Consider the following 14,425-nt stretch of genomic DNA (forward strand, 5'->3'; position numbering starts at 1 on the left):
TGAAGCACTTCGAAAAGCTTACAGCACCTGGAATTCCCAGGCGGTCTCCCATCCAAGTACTAACCAGGCCCGACCCTGCTTTACTTCCGAGTTCAGATGAGATCGGGCATTTCCAGGGTGGTATGGCCGTAAGCGAAAGAGGATGTCAAGCGTTGGCTATTTAAATCAGCTGCCAAATGAAGCACTTCGAAAAGCTTGCAGCACCTGGTATTCCCAGGCGGTCTCCCATCCAAGTACTAACCAGGCCCGACCCTGCTTTACTTCCGAGTTCAGATGAGATCGGGCATTTCCAGGGTGGTATGGCCGTAAGCGAAAGAGGGTGTCAAGCGTTGGCTATTTAAATCAGCTGCCAAATGAAGCACTTCGAAAAGCTTACAGCACCTGGTATTCCCAGGCGGTCTCCCATCCAAGTACTAACCAGGCCCGACCCTGCTTTACTTCCGAGTTCAGATGAGATCGGGCATTTCCAGGGTGGTATGGCCGTAATCGAAAGAGGATGTCAAGCGTTGGCTATTTAAATCAGCTGCCAAATGAAGCACTTCGAAAAGCTTCAAGCACCTGGTATTCCCAGGCGGTCTCCCATCCAAGTACTAACCAGGCCCGACCCTGCTTTACTTCCGAGTTCAGATGAGATCGGGCATTTCCAGGGTGGTATGGCCGTAAGCGAAAGAGGATGTCAAGCGTTGGCTATTTAAATCAGCTGCCAAATGAAGCACTTCGAAAAGCTTCAAGCACCTGGTATTCCCAGGCGGTCTCCCATCCAAGTACTAACCAGGCCCGACCCTGCTTTACTTCCGAGTTCAGATGAGATCGGGCATTTCCAGGGTGGTATGGCCGTAAGCGAAAGAGGATGTCAAGCGTTGGCTATTTAAATCAGCTGCCAAATGAAGCACTTCGAAAAGCTTACAGCACCTGGAATTCCCAGGCGGTCTCCCATCCAAGTACTAACCAGGCCCGACCCTGCTTTACTTCCGAGTTCAGATGAGATCGGGCATTTCCAGGGTGGTATGGCCGTAAGCGAAAGAGGATGTCAAGCGTTGGCTATTTAAATCAGCTGCCAAATGAAGCACTTCGAAAAGCTTACAGCACCTGGTATTCCCAGGCGGTCTCCCATCCAAGTACTAACCAGGCCCGACCCTGCTTTACTTCCGAGTTCAGATGAGATCGGGCATTTCCAGGGTGGTATGGCCGTAAGCGAAAGAGGGTGTCAAGCGTTGGCTATTTAAATCAGCTGCCAAATGAAGCACTTCGAAAAGCTTACAGCACCTGGTATTCCCAGGCTGTCTCCCATCCAAGTACTAACCAGGCCCGACCCTGCTTTACTTCCGAGTTCAGATGAGATCGGGCATTTCCAGGGTGGTATGGCTGTAAGCGAAAGAGGATGTCAAGCGTTGGCTATTTAAATCAGCTGCCAAATGAAGCACTTCGAAAAGCTTACAGCACCTGCTATTCCCAGGCGGTCTCCCATCCAAGTACTAACCAGGCCCGACCCTGCTTTAATTCCGAGTTCAGACGAAATCGGGCATTTCCAGGGTGGTATGGCCGTAAGCGAAAGAGGGTGTCAAGCGTTGGCTATTTAAATCAGCTGCCAAATGAAGCACTTCGAAAAGCTTACAGCACCTGGTATTCCCAGGCGGTCTCCCATCCAAGTACTAACCAGGCCCGACCCTGCTTTACTTCCGAGTTCAGATGAGATCGGGCATTTCCAGGGTGGTATGGCCGTAAGCGAAAGAGGATGTCAAGCGTTGGCTATTTAAATCAGCTGCCAAATGAAGCACTTCGAAAAGCTTACAGCACCTGGTATTCCCAGGCGGTCTCCCATCCAAGTACTAACCAGGCCCGACCCTGCTTTACTTCCGAGTTCAGATGAGATCGGGCATTTCCAGGGTGGTATGGCCGTAAGCGAAAGAGGATGTCAAGCGTTGGCTATTTAAATCAGCTGCCAAATGAAGCACTTCGAAAAGCTTACAGCACCTGGTATTCCCAGGCGGTCTCCCATCCAAGTACTAACCAGGCCCGACCCTGCTTTACTTCCGAGTTCAGATGAGATCGGGCATTTCCAGGGTGGTATGGCCGTAAGCGAAAGAGGATGTCAAGCGTTGGCTATTTAAATCAGCTGCCAAATGAAGCACTTCGAAAAGCTTACAGCACCTGGTATTCCCAGGCGGTCTCCCATCCAAGTACTAACCAGGCCCGACCCTGCTTTACTTCCGAGTTCAGATGAGATCGGGCATTTCCAGGGTGGTATGGCCGTAAGCGAAAGAGGATGTCAAGCGTTGGCTATTTAAATCAGCTGCCAAATGAAGCACTTCGAAAAGCTTACAGCACCTGGTATTCCCAGGCGGTCTCCCATCCAAGTACTAACCAGGCCCGACCCTGCTTTACTTCCGAGTTCAGATGAGATCGGGCATTTCCAGGGTGGTATGGCTGTAAGCGAAAGAGGGTGTCAAGCGTTGGCTATTTAAATCAGCTGCCAAATGAAGCACTTCGAAAAGCTTACAGCACCTGGTATTCCCAGGCGGTCTCCCATCCAAGTACTAACCAGGCCCGACCCTGCTTTACTTCCGAGTTCAGATGAGATCGGGCATTTCCAGGGTGGTATGGCCGTAAGCGAAAGAGGATGTCAAGCGTTGGCTATTTAAATCAGCTGCCAAATGAAGCACTTCGAAAAGCTTACAGCACCTGGTATTCCCAGGCGGTCTCCCATCCAAGTACTAACCAGGCCCGACCCTGCTTTACTTCCGAGATCAGATGAGATCGGGCATTTCCAGGGTGGTATGGCCGTAAGCGAAAGAGGGTGTCAAGCGTTGGCTATTTAAATCAGCTGCCAAATGAAGCACTTCGAAAAGCTTACAGCACCTGGTATTCCCAGGCGGTCTCCCATCCAAGTACTAACCAGGCCCGACCCTGCTTTACTTCCGAGTTCAGATGAGATCGGGCATTTCCAGGGTGGTATGGCCGTAAGCGAAAGAGGATGTCAAGCGTTGGCTATTTAAATCAGCTGCCAAATGAAGCACTTCGAAAAGCTTACAGCACCTGGTATTCCCAGGCGGTCTCCCATCCAAGTACTAACCAGGCCCGACCCTGCTTTACTTCTGAGTTCAGATGAGATCGGGCATTTCCAGGGTGGTATGGCCGTAAGCGAAAGAGGGTGTCAAGCGTTGGCTATTTAAATCAGCTGCCAAATGAAGCACTTCGAAAAGCTTACAGCACCTGGTATTCCCAGGCGGTCTCCCATCCAAGTACTAACCAGGCCCGACCCTGCTTTACTTCCGAGTTCAGATGAGATCGGGCATTTCCAGGGTGGTATGGCCGTAAGCGAAAGAGGATGTCAAGCGTTGGCTATTTAAATCAGCTGCCAAATGAAGCACTTCGAAAAGCTTACAGCACCTGGTATTCCCAGGCGGTCTCCTATCCAAGTACTAACCAGGCCCGACCCTGCTTTACTTCCGAGTTCAGATGAGATCGGGCATTTCCAGGGTGGTATGGCCGTAAGCGAAAGAGGGTGTCAAGCGTTGGCTATTTAAATCAGCTGCCAAATGAAGCACTTCGAAAAGCTTACAGCACCTGGTATTCCCAGGCGGTCTCCCATCCAAGTACTAACCAGGCCCGACCCTGCTTTACTTCCGAGTTCAGATGAGATCGGGCATTTCCAGGGTGGTATGGCCGTAAGCGAAAGAGGATGTCAAGCGTTGGCTATTTAAATCAGCTGCCAAATGAAGCACTTCGAAAAGCTTACAGCACCTGGTATTCCCAGGCGGTCTCCCATCCAAGTACTAACCAGGCCCGACCCTGCTTTACTTCCGAGTTCAGATGAGATCGGGCATTTCCAGGGTGGTATGGCCGTAAGCGAAAGAGGATGTCAAGCGTTGGCTATTTAAATCAGCTGCCAAATGAAGCACTTCGAAAAGCTTACAGCACCTGGTATTCCCAGGCGGTCTCCCATCCAAGTACTAACCAGGCCCGACCCTGCTTTACTTCCGAGTTCAGATGAGATCGGGCATTTCCAGGGTGGTATGGCCGTAAGCGAAAGAGGATGTCAAGCGTTGGCTATTTAAATCAGCTGCCAAATGAAGCACTTCGAAAAGCTTACAGCACCTGGTATTCCCAGGCGGTCTCCCATCCAAGTACTAACCAGGCCCGACCCTGCTTTACTTCCGAGTTCAGATGAGATCGGGCATTTCCAGGGTGGTATGGCCGTAAGCGAAAGAGGATGTCAAGCGTTGGCTATTTAAATCAGCTGCCAAATGAAGCACTTCGAAAAGCTTACAGCACCTGGTATTCCCAGGCGGTCTCCCATCCAAGTACTAACCAGGCCCGACCCTGCTTTACTTCCGAGTTCAGATGAGATCGGGCATTTCCAGGGTGGTATGGCCGTAAGCGAAAGAGGATGTCAAGCGTTGGCTATTTAAATCAGCTGCCAAATGAAGCACTTCGAAAAGCTTACAGCACCTGGTATTCCCAGGCGGTCTCCCATCCAAGTACTAACCAGGCCCGACCCTGCTTTACTTCCAAATTCAGATGAGATCGGGCATTTCCAGGGTGGTATGGCCGTAAGCGAAAGAGGGTGTCAAGCGTTGGCTATTTAAATCAGCTGCCAAATGAAGCACTTCGAAAAGCTTACAGCACCTGGTATTCCCAGGCGGTCTCCCATCCAAGTACTAACCAGGCCCGACCCTGCTTTACTTCCGAGTTCAGATGAGATCGGGCATTTCCAGGGTGGTATGGCCGTAAGCGAAAGTGGATGTCAAGCGTTGGCTATTTAAATCAGCTGCCAAATGAAGCACTTCGAAAAGCTTACAGCACCTGGTATTCCCAGGCGGTCTCCCATCCAAGTACTAACCAGGCCCGACCCTGCTTTACTTCCGAGTTCAGATGAGATCGGGCATTTCCAGGGTGGTATGGCCGTAAGCGAAAGAGGGTGTCAAGCGTTGGCTATTTAAATCAGCTGCCAAATGAAGCACTTCGAAAAGCTTACAGCACCTGGTATTCCCAGGCGGTCTCCCATCCAAGTACTAACCAGGCCCGACCCTGCTTTACTTCCGAGTTCAGATGAGATCGGGCATTTCCAGGGTGGTATGGCCGTAAGCGAAAGAGGATGTCAAGCGTTGGCTATTTAAATCAGCTGCCAAATGAAGCACTTCGAAAAGCTTACAGCACCTGGTATTCCCAGGCGGTCTCCCATCCAAGTACTAACCAGGCCCGACCCTGCTTTACTTCCGAGTTCAGATGAGATCGGGCATTTCCAGGGTGGTATGGCGTAAGCGAAAGAGGATGTCAAGCATTGGCTATTTAAATCAGCTGCCAAATGAAGCACTTCGAAAAGCTTACAGCACCTGGTATTCCCAGGCGGTCTCCCATCCAAGTACTAACCAGGCCCGACCCTGCTTTACTTCCGAGTTCAGATGAGATCGGGCATTTCCAGGTTGGTATGGCCGTAAGCGAAAGAGGATGTCAAGCGTTGGCTATTTAAATCAGCTGCCAAATGAAGCACTTCGAAAAGCTTACAGCACCTGGTATTCCCAGGCGGTCTCCCATCCAAGTACTAACCAGGCCCGACCCTGCTTTACTTCCGAGTTCAGATGAGATCGGGCATTTCCAGGGTGGTATGGCCGTAAGCGAAAGAGGATGTCAAGCGTTGGCTATTTAAATCAGCTGCCAAATGAAGCACTTCGAAAAGCTTACAGCACCTGGTATTCCCAGGCGGTCTCCCATCCAAGTACTAACCAGGCCCGACCCTGCTTTACTTCCGAGTTCAGATGAGATCAGGCATTTCCAGGGTGGTATGGCCGTAAGCGAAAGAGGATGTCAAGCGTTGGCTATTTAAATCAGCTGCCAAATGAAGCACTTCGAAAAGCTTACAGCACCTGGTATTCCCAGGCGGTCTCCCATCCAAGTACTAACCAGGCCCGGCCCTGCTTTACTTCCGAGTTCAGATGAGATCGGGCATTTCCAGGGTGGTATGGCCGTAAGCGAAAGAGGATGTCAAGCGTTGGCTATTTAAATCAGCTGCCAAATGAAGCACTTCGAAAAGCTTACAGCACCTGGTATTCCCAGGCGGTCTCCCATCCAAGTACTAACCAGGCCCGACCCTGCTTTACTTCAGAGTTCAGATGAGATCGGGCATTTCCAGGGTGGTATGGCCGTAAGCGAAAGAGGATGTCAAGCGTTGGCTATTTAAATCAGCTGCCAAATGAAGCACTTCGAAAAGCTTACAGCACCTGGTATTCCCAGGCGGTCTCCCATCCAAGTACTAACCAGGCCCGACCCTGCTTTACTTCCGAGTTCAGATGAGATCGGGCATTTCCAGGGTGGTATGGCCGTAAGCGAAAGAGAGTGTCAAGCGTTGGCTATTTAAATCAGCTGCCAAATGAAGCACTTCGAAAAGCTTACAGCACCTGGTATTCCCAGGCGGTCTCCCATCCAAGTACTAACCAGGCCCGACCCTGCTTTATTTCCGAGTTCAGATGAGATCGGGCATTTCCAGGGTGGTATGGCCGTAAGCGAAAGAGGGTGTCAAGCGTTGGCTATTTAAATCAGCTGCCAAATGAAGCACTTCGAAAAGCTTACAGCACCTGGTATTCCCAGGCGGTCTCCCATCCAAGTACTAACCAGGCCCGACCCTGCTTTACTTCCGAGTTCAGATGAGATCGGGCATTTCCAGGGTGGTATGGCCGTAAGCGAAAGAGGATGTCAAGCGTTGGCTATTTAAATCAGCTGCCAAATGAAGCACTTCGAAAAGCTTCAAGCACCTGGTATTCCCAGGCGGTCTCCCATCCAAGTACTAACCAGGCCGGACCCTGCTTTACTTCCGAGTTCAGATGAGATCGGGCATTTCCAGGGTGGTATGGCCGTAAGCGAAAGAGGATGTCAAGCGTTGGCTATTTAAATCAGCTGCCAAATGAAGCACTTCGAAAAGCTTACAGCACCTGGTATTCCCAGGCGGTCTCCCATCCAAGTACTAACCAGGCCCGACCCTGCTTTACTTCCGAGTTCAGATGAGATCGGGCATTTCCAGGGTGGTATGGCCGTAAGCGAAAGAGGATGTCAAGCGTTGGCTATTTAAATCAGCTGCCAAATGAAGCACTTCGAAAAGCTTACAGCACCTGGTATTCCCAGGCGGTCTCCCATCCAAGTACTAACCAGGCCCGACCCTGCTTTACTTCCGAGTTCAGATGAGATCGGGCATTTCCAGGGTGGTATGGCCGTAAGCGAAAGAGGGTGTCAAGCGTTGGCTATTTAAATCAGCTGCCAAATGAAGCACTTCGAAAAGCTTACAGCACCTGGTATTCCCAGGCGGTCTCCCATCCAAGTACTAACCAGGCCCGACCCTGCTTTACTTCCGAGTTCAGATGAGATCGGGCATTTCCAGGGTGTTATGGCCGTGAGCAAAATAGGCTGTCAAGCGTTGGCTATTTAAATCAGCTGCCAAATGAAGCACTTCGAAAAGCTTACAGCACCTGGTATTCCCAGGCGGTCTCCCATCCAAGTAATAATCAAGCCCGACCCTGCTTTACTTCCGAGTTCAGATGAGATCGGGCATTTCCAGGGTGGTATGGCCGTAAGCGAAAGAGGCTGTCAAGCGTTGGCTATTTAAAGCAGCTGCCAAATGAAGCACTTCGAAAAGCTTACAGCACCTGGTATTCCCAGGCGGTCTCCCATCCAAGTACTAACCAGGCCCGACCCTGCTTTACTTCCGAGTTCAGATGAGATCGGGCGTTTCCAGGGAGGTATGGCCGTAAGCGAAAGAGGCTGTCAAGCGTTGGCTATTTAAAGCAGCTGCCAAATGAAGCACTTCGAAAAGCTTACTGCACCTGGTATTCCCAGGCGGTCTCCCATCCAAGTACTAACCAGGCCCGACCCTGCTTTACTTCCGAGTTCAGATGAGATCGGGCATTTCCAGGGTGGTATGGCCGTAAGCGAAAGAGGCTGTCAAGCGTTGGCTATTTAAATCAGCTGCCAAATGAAGCACTTCGAAAAGCTTACAGCATCTGGTATTCCCAGGCGGTCTCCCATCCAAGTACTAACCAGGCCCGACCCTGCTTTACTTCCGAGTTCAGATGAGATCGGGCATTTCCAGGGTGGTATGGCCGTAAGCGAAAGAGGCTGTCAAGCGTTGGCTATTTAAATCAGCTGCCAAATGAAGCACTTCGAAAAGCTTACAGCACCTGGTATTCCCAGGCGGTCTCCCATCCAAGTACTAACCAGGCCCGACCCTGCTTTACTTCCGAGTTCAGATGAGATCGGGCATTTCCAGGGTGGTATGGCCGTAAGCGAAAGAGGCTGTCAAGCGTTGGCTATTTAAAGCAGCTGCCAAATGAAGCACTTCGAAAAGCTTACAGCACCTGGTATTCCCAGGCGGTCTCCCATCCAAGTACTAACCAGGCCCGACCCTGCTTTACTTCCGAGTTCAGATGAGATCGGGCATTTCCAGGGTGGTATGGCCGTAAGCGAAAGATGCTGTCAAGCGTTGGCTATTTAAATCAGCTGCCAAATGAAGCACTTCGAAAAGCTTACAGCACCTGGTATTCCCAGGCGGTCTCCCATCCAAGTACTAACCAGGCCCGACCCTGCTTTACTTCCGAGTTCAGATGAGATCGGGCATTTCCAGGGTGGTATGGCTGTAAGCGAAAGAGGCTGTCAAGCGTTGGCTATTTAAATCAGCTGCCAAATGAAGCACTTCGAAAAGCTTACAGCACCTGGTATTCCCAGGCGGTCTCCCATCCAAGTACTAACCAGGCCCGACCCTGCTTTACTTCCGAGTTCAGATGAGATCGGGCATTTCCAGGGTGGTATGGCCGTAAGCGAAAGAGGCTGTCAAGCGTTGGCTATTTAAATCAGCTGCCAAATGAAGCACTTCGACAAGCTTACAGTACCTGGTATTCCCAGGCGGTCTCCCATCCAAGTACTAACCAGGCCCGACCCTGCTTTACTTCCGAGTTCAGATGAGATCGGGCATTTCCAGGGTGGTATGGCCGTAAGCGAAAGAGGCTGTCAAGCGTTGGCTATTTAAATCAGCTGCCAAATGAAGCACTTCGAAAAGCTTACAGCACCTGGTATTCCCAGGCGGTCTCCCATCCAAGTACTAACCAGGCCCGACCCTGCTTTACTTCCGAGTTCAGATGAGATCGGGCATTTCCAGGGTGGTATGGCTGTAAGCGAAAGAGGCTGTCAAGCGTTGGCTATTTAAAGCAGCTGCCAAATGAAGCACTTCGAAAAGCTTACAGCACCTGGTATTCCCAGGCGGTCTCCCATCCAAGTACTAACCAGGCCCGACCCTGCTTTACTTCCGAGTTCAGATGAGATCGGGCATTTCCAGGGTGGTATGGCCGTAAGCGAAAGAGGCTGTCAAGCGTTGGCTATTTAAATCAGCTGCCAAATGAAGCACTTCGAAAAGCTTACAGCACCTGGTATTCCCAGGCGGTCTCCCATCCAAGTACTAACCAGGCCCGACCCTGCTTTACTTCCGTGTTCAGATGAGATCGGGCATTTCCAGGGTGGTATGGCCGTAAGTGAAAGAGGCTGTCAAGCGTTGGCTATTTAAAGCAGCTGCCAAATGAAGCACTTCGAAAAGCTTACAGCACCTGGTATTCCCAGGCGGTCTCCCATCCAAGTACTAACCAGGCCCGACCCTGCTTTACTTCCGAGTTCAGATGAGATCGGGCATTTCCTTTTTTTTTTTTTTTTTTTTTTTTTTTTTTTTTTACAGACATTAAAAGATCATTTCATATTCAAAAACATTAAAAATGTGGTAGTTTCCAGTTCATTTCTTTAAAAACTTGACATGCTTTGTCCGTCAGAATTTTGTGCAGCTCACTCAAAATGTTCTCATTTTTATGATATATATACAGTTTTTCCACATATCTCTCCATTTTCCTCTTAAAAATTCCCCATACATCCATCACCATTTTCTCTTTTTTTGCCACAATTCTCCTTTCCCACATTGCATTTTTCATCAGCATTATACATAGGTTTACTATTTTCTTATTTTCATTGTTCTTATTCCATCCCAACATCACTACTCTGTTCCATTCTGTTTCATTTTCATCCCAGTCTCCAAGTAGTCCTTTAATTAAAACTTTACAATCTTTTAAAAAACCTTCCAATTCTTGAGAATATAAAAACATGTGTAAAAAACCCTCTTCTTCTTTTTGACATACTTTACACATTCCACTTTGTTCCATCCCTATCTTGTTTAAAATGACATCAGAAAAGATTGCTTTGTGCCTTATTAAAAATTCTAGACATTCGACTTTTGTTTCTACATACCTTCCTTTCATGTTTCCCCATATTTCATTTGCTTTTACATTTTTGTATTTCTCTATCCAGTATTTGTTTGCTGTTGGTTCTTTAAAAACATTCTCTCTAAAAAAACAATAAATATTTTTCACAGTACATTCATTAAAATTGCATATTTTTTCACCTGTTTTCACATACACTTCTTTTGTTTCTTTTTCTTTTTCAAAATTTTCTATGCTTTTTATCCATTCTTTTGGAATCGCCTGTTTAATTATGTCAAGATTTTTCTCAATTTCCTTTCTGTTGTATTCCTCTTTCGCCTCCTCCATTGTGTCTATAACATATTGTTCAGTTAAAAAGCCTTCTTTAAATTCATATAAAATGTCCCGCACTTTTAAAATCCCAACTTCTATCCATTTCTTATAGTATAAAACCTTCCCTTGACTTAAAATATTATTGTTCAAGAAAAGAGGTTGGTTTAAAATGTTTTCCCTTCCATGTGGACTATATTCCACTTGTTTTAAAAAATTCCCCCACGCACTTAAAATTTCTCTATAAAATTCAGGTAAGTTTTCTGTCATCCAAGCTTTTGTTTTCATCCATAAAATCCCATCTCCCATGTTAAAATTACCACATTTGTTTAAAAAATATTTCATAGTTTTTTTCCACTCTGCTTTGTTTTCTTTTTCTAGATACTTCTTTATTCTTTTCACTCTTAAACTATTTTTTCTTTGTTCTACATCTATTAAACCCAGACCACCTTTGTCTATTTCCCCTACGACTGTATTAAAAGCAATCCTTGGTGGCTTACCTCCCCATAAAAAATCAGTAAAACATTTTTTCAACCTCTTTTCTATCCACATTGGCATTTCTAAAACATATAAAACATGCCACAATTTAGACTCCATTAAAACATTTAAAATCAAAACTTTTCCTTTTAATGTTAGTGTTCTTAGTTTCCAGTAATTTAACCTCCTTTCTATATCTGTTAAAAAACCTTCCCACATCTTATCTCTCGCTTTTCTGGCATCTTTCCCCAATAAAACCCCTAAAATCTTGATTTCTTCTACTTCTTTGAAATTGGTGCATTCTGCTAAATCTGTTTCCTTTCCAAACTTCATATAAACCGTTTTGTCTTCATTTACTTTACTCCCCGATCCTTTACAAAATTGTTGTACTATTTTCATGGCTTCTTTCACACTCTCTTTTCCTTTTACTATTAATGTAGTGTCATCTGCATATTGAAACATTTTTTATTTACTTTATTTTCTTCAATCTCAATTCCTTTTATTTTTTCTTCTTCGTTGATAGCTAAGCCCAGGGGTTCTGCCACAAGTGAATATAAAAGTGCTGACAGAGGACATCCTTGCCTTATTGATCTTGTTATTTTAAAACATTCTGTTAAAAAGCCATTACATTTAATTTTTGTTAAAATACCCTTATACAAAATCTTTATCCATTTTCTAAAAACTTCTCCAAAACCAAACTTTTTCAGTACTTTGAATAAAAACTGGTGTTCAACTCTATCAAAAGCTTTTTCAAAATCCAGACTTATTATATATCCTTCCTCTTTTTTCTCCTTCATATATTCTATGATGTCTTTTATGCTCATTGTTATGTCTGCTATGTCTCTTCCTTTTATCGCATAGGCCTGTGTTGTTTTAATTATTTTTGGCATCACTTCTTTTAATCTATTTGCTAAAATTTTTGTTAAAATCTTCAAATCTGTGTTTAACATTGTGATTGGTCTGTAATTTTTTTACAATGTCTTTTCTCCTTTTTTGTGTATTAATTTCATTAATCCCATTCCCATTCTTTCATTTAGTTCTTCTTTTTGCAGTATTTCCTTAAAAACGTCAATTAAAATTGGAATTAAAATTTCTTTAAAACATACATAAAATTCACTATTTAAACCATCGATTCCTGGACTTTTCTTTTTGTTCAAGCTTTCTATTGCTTTTCTTATTTCTTCTTCCCCTATTTCTTGGTCGCATTCTTTTTTATCCTCTTCATCTATTTTTGTTTTTATCTGTTTTAATAATTTTGCCATTTGTACTTCATCAACTCCCTGTGTTTTAAATAACTCCTCATAGTATTTTTTGATTTCTTTTAAAATTTCTTCATTTCCTTCTATGCTTTCTCCTTTTGCCCCTTGTATTATCTTTATTGTTTCTGCTTTTCCTTTTTGTCTTTCTAAATCAAAGAAGAACTTTGTGCATTTTTCTCCTTCTACTACATATTTTGCTTTGCTTCTTAGTCTAGCTCCTTCATATTTCTTTTCTTCTATTTCTTTCAGTTTTCCCTCCATTTCTTTTATTTTTTGAATGTCTTTTTCATTTTTTTCTAGTTCTATTTCTAAGTTTTCTTTGATTGTCTTTTCTTTGTGTCTTTTATTTTTTTGTATTATTCTACAGAATGTTAATGTAGATTTTTTAATCAGAAATTTGACATTTTCCCACCATAGTCTTTTGTCTTCATTATAAATCTGGTTTCCTTTTTCCTTTTCTATTATTTCTGTTATTTTTTTAACATAGTCCTCGTTTTTTAAAATTTCACTATTTAAAGTCCATACCCCTGGGCCTCTTTGTATTTCTTCTGTATTAAAATTAAAAAATACAAATTTATGGTCACTTAAAACAGTTTCATCGTACCTTATTTTTTCTATATAAATTTCTATATTTCTTGTGCATAACACATAGTCTATTCTCGATTGGTTTACAAAATTCCCTACTATTTGTCTTCTAGAAAACTCCTTTTTCTTCCCATTTCTTTCTCTCCAAATGTCTATCATTCCTTTTTCCTCTATTAGTGATTTTAGTTCTTTCCTTCCCGTGTCTGATTTAAAAACCATACCTTCTGTTATGTCCTGTCTGCTAAAAACAGTGTTAAAATCCCCGCATACTATTATTTGTTTATAGTTTTTTTAAAAACCTTCTTAATATGTTAAAAAAACTTTTCTTTTCACTCTCTTCATTGGGTGCATGCACGTTTACTAAAATAATATCTTTCCCTTCATATTTTATTTCTAAGATCATACATTTTCCTTGTTTGTCTTTATATATTACTTTACTCATTTGCAGTGCATTCTTCTTTATTAAAATTGCTACTCCTCTCCCAGCTTTCGTATCTCCATTACTATAATAAAAGTCCCCATCCCATTCTTTTTTATATATGTCCATCACCTAATTTTTCCAATTTGTTTCTTGTAAAATAATTATTTCTTCTCTTTTACATTTTTCCTTTACATTCTTAAATTTTCTTAAGTCCATTAAACCTCTTGCATTAAAAGACACGCAATTTAAAACCATTAAAAGAAGGAAAAAGGAAATAAAAACCGTCATCTTAGTCCTCTTCTTCTCCCAAACCTCTCAAAGAATCATATCTGTTGTGGCTTTTCAGTTGTCCTTTTTTCAAACCCTTTTTTCTTGCAGTTTCTAATTTTGATAAAACTTTTGCCGATCGTCTTGTTTGTCTTTTCTCAAGTTCGTCTTTTTCTACTTCCTCCTCATGTTTTCCAGTCTCTCTGTCCGTTCCCTTGCTTTGTTCTTTAAGATCCTCTTTTTCAATTACATCCAAAACGTTTTTGAAGCTAGAAGTTATGTCCATTGGTGTCCATGCTACCTCCTCTTCATGCTCTATTTGTTGACTGTCTGTTTCTGTTTCTTTTTCCTTTTCTTTTTTTGCATTCTCCTCCTTCAATGTTATTTCCTCTGTTGTAGTTTGTATTGTTTGTGTCGTTGTTTGTTCCTCTTCATTACTTTCCTTTTCACTGTTTCCTTCATGCATTTGCCCACTCACCTGGATCTCATCCTCCTCCTCCTCTTCCTCCATCCAACATTCACACTTACTTAAATAGTTCTGGCAGTCCGGGCACTTAATAGCATCGCAGTCTCTGGCAAAATGTCCCCTTTCCTCACATTTATGGCATTTAAAGTCTGGGCAATCTTTGACCATATGGTCAGGGCTCATGCACAGCCTACAAGTCTTAACCTGGTGGCTGTGCATTACCCTAAAATATTGCTGACCTTCTGCCGTTTACAGTCTTGTGCTGTAAGGGAGAGATATCACTTCTCTGGGGAATCTCACTTTGAGATATCGAGTTCCATCTTCTATTTCTGTGCCCGGATATACCCTTCTTTTAATTTTTGTTATGGGAAATACTCCCCAGCCTTCTAATTTATCTAAT

At 44.3% G+C, this 14,425-nt stretch overlaps 53 non-coding genes and 1 pseudogene across 53 annotated transcripts; all 54 read right to left on the reverse strand.

Moving 5' to 3' along the window:
- Positions 1-15: 15 nt before the first annotated feature.
- LOC141382432 (5S ribosomal RNA) lies at positions 16-134 on the reverse strand. Its single transcript, XR_015486779.2, has one exon. It is a non-coding gene; the product is annotated as a 5S ribosomal RNA (ribosomal RNA).
- A 58-nt stretch (positions 135-192) lies between these two features.
- On the reverse strand, positions 193-311 carry LOC141382431 (5S ribosomal RNA). Its single transcript, XR_015486778.2, has one exon. It is a non-coding gene; the product is annotated as a 5S ribosomal RNA (ribosomal RNA).
- A 58-nt stretch (positions 312-369) lies between these two features.
- LOC137492042 (5S ribosomal RNA) lies at positions 370-488 on the reverse strand. Its single transcript, XR_015488944.1, has one exon. It is a non-coding gene; the product is annotated as a 5S ribosomal RNA (ribosomal RNA).
- A 58-nt stretch (positions 489-546) lies between these two features.
- Positions 547-665, reverse strand: LOC137492041 (5S ribosomal RNA). The gene has a single exon (XR_015489606.1). It is a non-coding gene; the product is annotated as a 5S ribosomal RNA (ribosomal RNA).
- Positions 666-723: 58 nt separating this feature from the next.
- Positions 724-842, reverse strand: LOC141383880 (5S ribosomal RNA). The gene has a single exon (XR_015489592.2). It is a non-coding gene; the product is annotated as a 5S ribosomal RNA (ribosomal RNA).
- A 58-nt stretch (positions 843-900) lies between these two features.
- LOC137492039 (5S ribosomal RNA) lies at positions 901-1,019 on the reverse strand. Its single transcript, XR_015488221.1, has one exon. It is a non-coding gene; the product is annotated as a 5S ribosomal RNA (ribosomal RNA).
- A 58-nt stretch (positions 1,020-1,077) lies between these two features.
- Positions 1,078-1,196, reverse strand: LOC141383896 (5S ribosomal RNA). The gene has a single exon (XR_015489621.2). It is a non-coding gene; the product is annotated as a 5S ribosomal RNA (ribosomal RNA).
- Positions 1,197-1,254: 58 nt separating this feature from the next.
- On the reverse strand, positions 1,255-1,373 carry LOC141382430 (5S ribosomal RNA). Its single transcript, XR_015486777.2, has one exon. It is a non-coding gene; the product is annotated as a 5S ribosomal RNA (ribosomal RNA).
- Positions 1,374-1,431: 58 nt separating this feature from the next.
- Positions 1,432-1,550, reverse strand: LOC141382429 (5S ribosomal RNA). Its single transcript, XR_015486775.2, has one exon. It is a non-coding gene; the product is annotated as a 5S ribosomal RNA (ribosomal RNA).
- Positions 1,551-1,608: 58 nt separating this feature from the next.
- Positions 1,609-1,727, reverse strand: LOC141382428 (5S ribosomal RNA). The gene has a single exon (XR_015486774.1). It is a non-coding gene; the product is annotated as a 5S ribosomal RNA (ribosomal RNA).
- Positions 1,728-1,785: 58 nt separating this feature from the next.
- Positions 1,786-1,904, reverse strand: LOC141382427 (5S ribosomal RNA). The gene has a single exon (XR_015486773.1). It is a non-coding gene; the product is annotated as a 5S ribosomal RNA (ribosomal RNA).
- Positions 1,905-1,962: 58 nt separating this feature from the next.
- On the reverse strand, positions 1,963-2,081 carry LOC141382426 (5S ribosomal RNA). The gene has a single exon (XR_015486772.1). It is a non-coding gene; the product is annotated as a 5S ribosomal RNA (ribosomal RNA).
- A 58-nt stretch (positions 2,082-2,139) lies between these two features.
- LOC141382425 (5S ribosomal RNA) lies at positions 2,140-2,258 on the reverse strand. The gene has a single exon (XR_015486771.1). It is a non-coding gene; the product is annotated as a 5S ribosomal RNA (ribosomal RNA).
- A 58-nt stretch (positions 2,259-2,316) lies between these two features.
- LOC141382424 (5S ribosomal RNA) lies at positions 2,317-2,435 on the reverse strand. The gene has a single exon (XR_015486770.2). It is a non-coding gene; the product is annotated as a 5S ribosomal RNA (ribosomal RNA).
- Positions 2,436-2,493: 58 nt separating this feature from the next.
- Positions 2,494-2,612, reverse strand: LOC141382423 (5S ribosomal RNA). The gene has a single exon (XR_015486769.1). It is a non-coding gene; the product is annotated as a 5S ribosomal RNA (ribosomal RNA).
- A 58-nt stretch (positions 2,613-2,670) lies between these two features.
- LOC141382422 (5S ribosomal RNA) lies at positions 2,671-2,789 on the reverse strand. The gene has a single exon (XR_015486768.2). It is a non-coding gene; the product is annotated as a 5S ribosomal RNA (ribosomal RNA).
- A 58-nt stretch (positions 2,790-2,847) lies between these two features.
- Positions 2,848-2,966, reverse strand: LOC141382421 (5S ribosomal RNA). Its single transcript, XR_015486767.1, has one exon. It is a non-coding gene; the product is annotated as a 5S ribosomal RNA (ribosomal RNA).
- Positions 2,967-3,024: 58 nt separating this feature from the next.
- On the reverse strand, positions 3,025-3,143 carry LOC141382420 (5S ribosomal RNA). Its single transcript, XR_015486766.2, has one exon. It is a non-coding gene; the product is annotated as a 5S ribosomal RNA (ribosomal RNA).
- A 58-nt stretch (positions 3,144-3,201) lies between these two features.
- Positions 3,202-3,320, reverse strand: LOC141382419 (5S ribosomal RNA). The gene has a single exon (XR_015486764.1). It is a non-coding gene; the product is annotated as a 5S ribosomal RNA (ribosomal RNA).
- A 58-nt stretch (positions 3,321-3,378) lies between these two features.
- Positions 3,379-3,497, reverse strand: LOC141382418 (5S ribosomal RNA). Its single transcript, XR_015486763.2, has one exon. It is a non-coding gene; the product is annotated as a 5S ribosomal RNA (ribosomal RNA).
- Positions 3,498-3,555: 58 nt separating this feature from the next.
- Positions 3,556-3,674, reverse strand: LOC141382417 (5S ribosomal RNA). Its single transcript, XR_015486762.1, has one exon. It is a non-coding gene; the product is annotated as a 5S ribosomal RNA (ribosomal RNA).
- Positions 3,675-3,732: 58 nt separating this feature from the next.
- Positions 3,733-3,851, reverse strand: LOC141382416 (5S ribosomal RNA). Its single transcript, XR_015486761.1, has one exon. It is a non-coding gene; the product is annotated as a 5S ribosomal RNA (ribosomal RNA).
- A 58-nt stretch (positions 3,852-3,909) lies between these two features.
- On the reverse strand, positions 3,910-4,028 carry LOC141382415 (5S ribosomal RNA). Its single transcript, XR_015486760.1, has one exon. It is a non-coding gene; the product is annotated as a 5S ribosomal RNA (ribosomal RNA).
- A 58-nt stretch (positions 4,029-4,086) lies between these two features.
- Positions 4,087-4,205, reverse strand: LOC141382414 (5S ribosomal RNA). Its single transcript, XR_015486759.1, has one exon. It is a non-coding gene; the product is annotated as a 5S ribosomal RNA (ribosomal RNA).
- A 58-nt stretch (positions 4,206-4,263) lies between these two features.
- Positions 4,264-4,382, reverse strand: LOC141383773 (5S ribosomal RNA). The gene has a single exon (XR_015489366.2). It is a non-coding gene; the product is annotated as a 5S ribosomal RNA (ribosomal RNA).
- A 58-nt stretch (positions 4,383-4,440) lies between these two features.
- On the reverse strand, positions 4,441-4,559 carry LOC141382413 (5S ribosomal RNA). The gene has a single exon (XR_015486758.2). It is a non-coding gene; the product is annotated as a 5S ribosomal RNA (ribosomal RNA).
- Positions 4,560-4,617: 58 nt separating this feature from the next.
- LOC141382412 (5S ribosomal RNA) lies at positions 4,618-4,736 on the reverse strand. Its single transcript, XR_015486757.1, has one exon. It is a non-coding gene; the product is annotated as a 5S ribosomal RNA (ribosomal RNA).
- A 58-nt stretch (positions 4,737-4,794) lies between these two features.
- On the reverse strand, positions 4,795-4,913 carry LOC141382411 (5S ribosomal RNA). Its single transcript, XR_015486756.1, has one exon. It is a non-coding gene; the product is annotated as a 5S ribosomal RNA (ribosomal RNA).
- Positions 4,914-4,971: 58 nt separating this feature from the next.
- Positions 4,972-5,090, reverse strand: LOC141382410 (5S ribosomal RNA). Its single transcript, XR_015486755.1, has one exon. It is a non-coding gene; the product is annotated as a 5S ribosomal RNA (ribosomal RNA).
- Positions 5,091-5,148: 58 nt separating this feature from the next.
- LOC141382409 (5S ribosomal RNA) lies at positions 5,149-5,266 on the reverse strand. The gene has a single exon (XR_015486753.2). It is a non-coding gene; the product is annotated as a 5S ribosomal RNA (ribosomal RNA).
- Positions 5,267-5,324: 58 nt separating this feature from the next.
- LOC141382408 (5S ribosomal RNA) lies at positions 5,325-5,443 on the reverse strand. The gene has a single exon (XR_015486752.2). It is a non-coding gene; the product is annotated as a 5S ribosomal RNA (ribosomal RNA).
- Positions 5,444-5,501: 58 nt separating this feature from the next.
- LOC141382407 (5S ribosomal RNA) lies at positions 5,502-5,620 on the reverse strand. Its single transcript, XR_015486751.1, has one exon. It is a non-coding gene; the product is annotated as a 5S ribosomal RNA (ribosomal RNA).
- Positions 5,621-5,678: 58 nt separating this feature from the next.
- LOC141382406 (5S ribosomal RNA) lies at positions 5,679-5,797 on the reverse strand. Its single transcript, XR_015486750.2, has one exon. It is a non-coding gene; the product is annotated as a 5S ribosomal RNA (ribosomal RNA).
- Positions 5,798-5,855: 58 nt separating this feature from the next.
- On the reverse strand, positions 5,856-5,974 carry LOC141382405 (5S ribosomal RNA). Its single transcript, XR_015486749.2, has one exon. It is a non-coding gene; the product is annotated as a 5S ribosomal RNA (ribosomal RNA).
- Positions 5,975-6,032: 58 nt separating this feature from the next.
- On the reverse strand, positions 6,033-6,151 carry LOC141382404 (5S ribosomal RNA). Its single transcript, XR_015486748.2, has one exon. It is a non-coding gene; the product is annotated as a 5S ribosomal RNA (ribosomal RNA).
- A 58-nt stretch (positions 6,152-6,209) lies between these two features.
- On the reverse strand, positions 6,210-6,328 carry LOC141382403 (5S ribosomal RNA). The gene has a single exon (XR_015486747.1). It is a non-coding gene; the product is annotated as a 5S ribosomal RNA (ribosomal RNA).
- Positions 6,329-6,386: 58 nt separating this feature from the next.
- Positions 6,387-6,505, reverse strand: LOC141383563 (5S ribosomal RNA). Its single transcript, XR_015488983.2, has one exon. It is a non-coding gene; the product is annotated as a 5S ribosomal RNA (ribosomal RNA).
- Positions 6,506-6,563: 58 nt separating this feature from the next.
- LOC141382402 (5S ribosomal RNA) lies at positions 6,564-6,682 on the reverse strand. The gene has a single exon (XR_015486746.1). It is a non-coding gene; the product is annotated as a 5S ribosomal RNA (ribosomal RNA).
- A 58-nt stretch (positions 6,683-6,740) lies between these two features.
- On the reverse strand, positions 6,741-6,859 carry LOC141383140 (5S ribosomal RNA; annotated as a pseudogene).
- A 58-nt stretch (positions 6,860-6,917) lies between these two features.
- On the reverse strand, positions 6,918-7,036 carry LOC141383423 (5S ribosomal RNA). Its single transcript, XR_015488692.2, has one exon. It is a non-coding gene; the product is annotated as a 5S ribosomal RNA (ribosomal RNA).
- A 58-nt stretch (positions 7,037-7,094) lies between these two features.
- LOC141382401 (5S ribosomal RNA) lies at positions 7,095-7,213 on the reverse strand. Its single transcript, XR_015486745.1, has one exon. It is a non-coding gene; the product is annotated as a 5S ribosomal RNA (ribosomal RNA).
- A 58-nt stretch (positions 7,214-7,271) lies between these two features.
- LOC141383889 (5S ribosomal RNA) lies at positions 7,272-7,390 on the reverse strand. Its single transcript, XR_015489641.2, has one exon. It is a non-coding gene; the product is annotated as a 5S ribosomal RNA (ribosomal RNA).
- Positions 7,391-7,448: 58 nt separating this feature from the next.
- On the reverse strand, positions 7,449-7,567 carry LOC141383795 (5S ribosomal RNA). Its single transcript, XR_015489446.2, has one exon. It is a non-coding gene; the product is annotated as a 5S ribosomal RNA (ribosomal RNA).
- A 58-nt stretch (positions 7,568-7,625) lies between these two features.
- Positions 7,626-7,744, reverse strand: LOC141382400 (5S ribosomal RNA). Its single transcript, XR_015486744.2, has one exon. It is a non-coding gene; the product is annotated as a 5S ribosomal RNA (ribosomal RNA).
- A 58-nt stretch (positions 7,745-7,802) lies between these two features.
- On the reverse strand, positions 7,803-7,921 carry LOC141383142 (5S ribosomal RNA). Its single transcript, XR_015488212.2, has one exon. It is a non-coding gene; the product is annotated as a 5S ribosomal RNA (ribosomal RNA).
- Positions 7,922-7,979: 58 nt separating this feature from the next.
- Positions 7,980-8,098, reverse strand: LOC141382399 (5S ribosomal RNA). The gene has a single exon (XR_015486742.2). It is a non-coding gene; the product is annotated as a 5S ribosomal RNA (ribosomal RNA).
- Positions 8,099-8,156: 58 nt separating this feature from the next.
- Positions 8,157-8,275, reverse strand: LOC141382398 (5S ribosomal RNA). Its single transcript, XR_015486741.1, has one exon. It is a non-coding gene; the product is annotated as a 5S ribosomal RNA (ribosomal RNA).
- Positions 8,276-8,333: 58 nt separating this feature from the next.
- Positions 8,334-8,452, reverse strand: LOC141382397 (5S ribosomal RNA). Its single transcript, XR_015486740.1, has one exon. It is a non-coding gene; the product is annotated as a 5S ribosomal RNA (ribosomal RNA).
- Positions 8,453-8,510: 58 nt separating this feature from the next.
- On the reverse strand, positions 8,511-8,629 carry LOC141383838 (5S ribosomal RNA). The gene has a single exon (XR_015489431.2). It is a non-coding gene; the product is annotated as a 5S ribosomal RNA (ribosomal RNA).
- Positions 8,630-8,687: 58 nt separating this feature from the next.
- On the reverse strand, positions 8,688-8,806 carry LOC141382395 (5S ribosomal RNA). The gene has a single exon (XR_015486739.1). It is a non-coding gene; the product is annotated as a 5S ribosomal RNA (ribosomal RNA).
- Positions 8,807-8,864: 58 nt separating this feature from the next.
- On the reverse strand, positions 8,865-8,983 carry LOC141382394 (5S ribosomal RNA). Its single transcript, XR_015486738.2, has one exon. It is a non-coding gene; the product is annotated as a 5S ribosomal RNA (ribosomal RNA).
- A 58-nt stretch (positions 8,984-9,041) lies between these two features.
- LOC141382393 (5S ribosomal RNA) lies at positions 9,042-9,160 on the reverse strand. Its single transcript, XR_015486737.2, has one exon. It is a non-coding gene; the product is annotated as a 5S ribosomal RNA (ribosomal RNA).
- A 58-nt stretch (positions 9,161-9,218) lies between these two features.
- On the reverse strand, positions 9,219-9,337 carry LOC141383910 (5S ribosomal RNA). Its single transcript, XR_015489689.2, has one exon. It is a non-coding gene; the product is annotated as a 5S ribosomal RNA (ribosomal RNA).
- A 58-nt stretch (positions 9,338-9,395) lies between these two features.
- On the reverse strand, positions 9,396-9,514 carry LOC141382392 (5S ribosomal RNA). Its single transcript, XR_015486736.2, has one exon. It is a non-coding gene; the product is annotated as a 5S ribosomal RNA (ribosomal RNA).
- Positions 9,515-14,425: the final 4,911 nt, after the last annotated feature.

Source organism: Danio rerio, chromosome 4, assembly GCF_052040795.2.
Source record: "Danio rerio strain M-AB ecotype USA chromosome 4, GRCz13ab, whole genome shotgun sequence".
NCBI classification, from domain to species: Eukaryota; Metazoa; Chordata; class Actinopteri; order Cypriniformes; family Danionidae; genus Danio; species Danio rerio.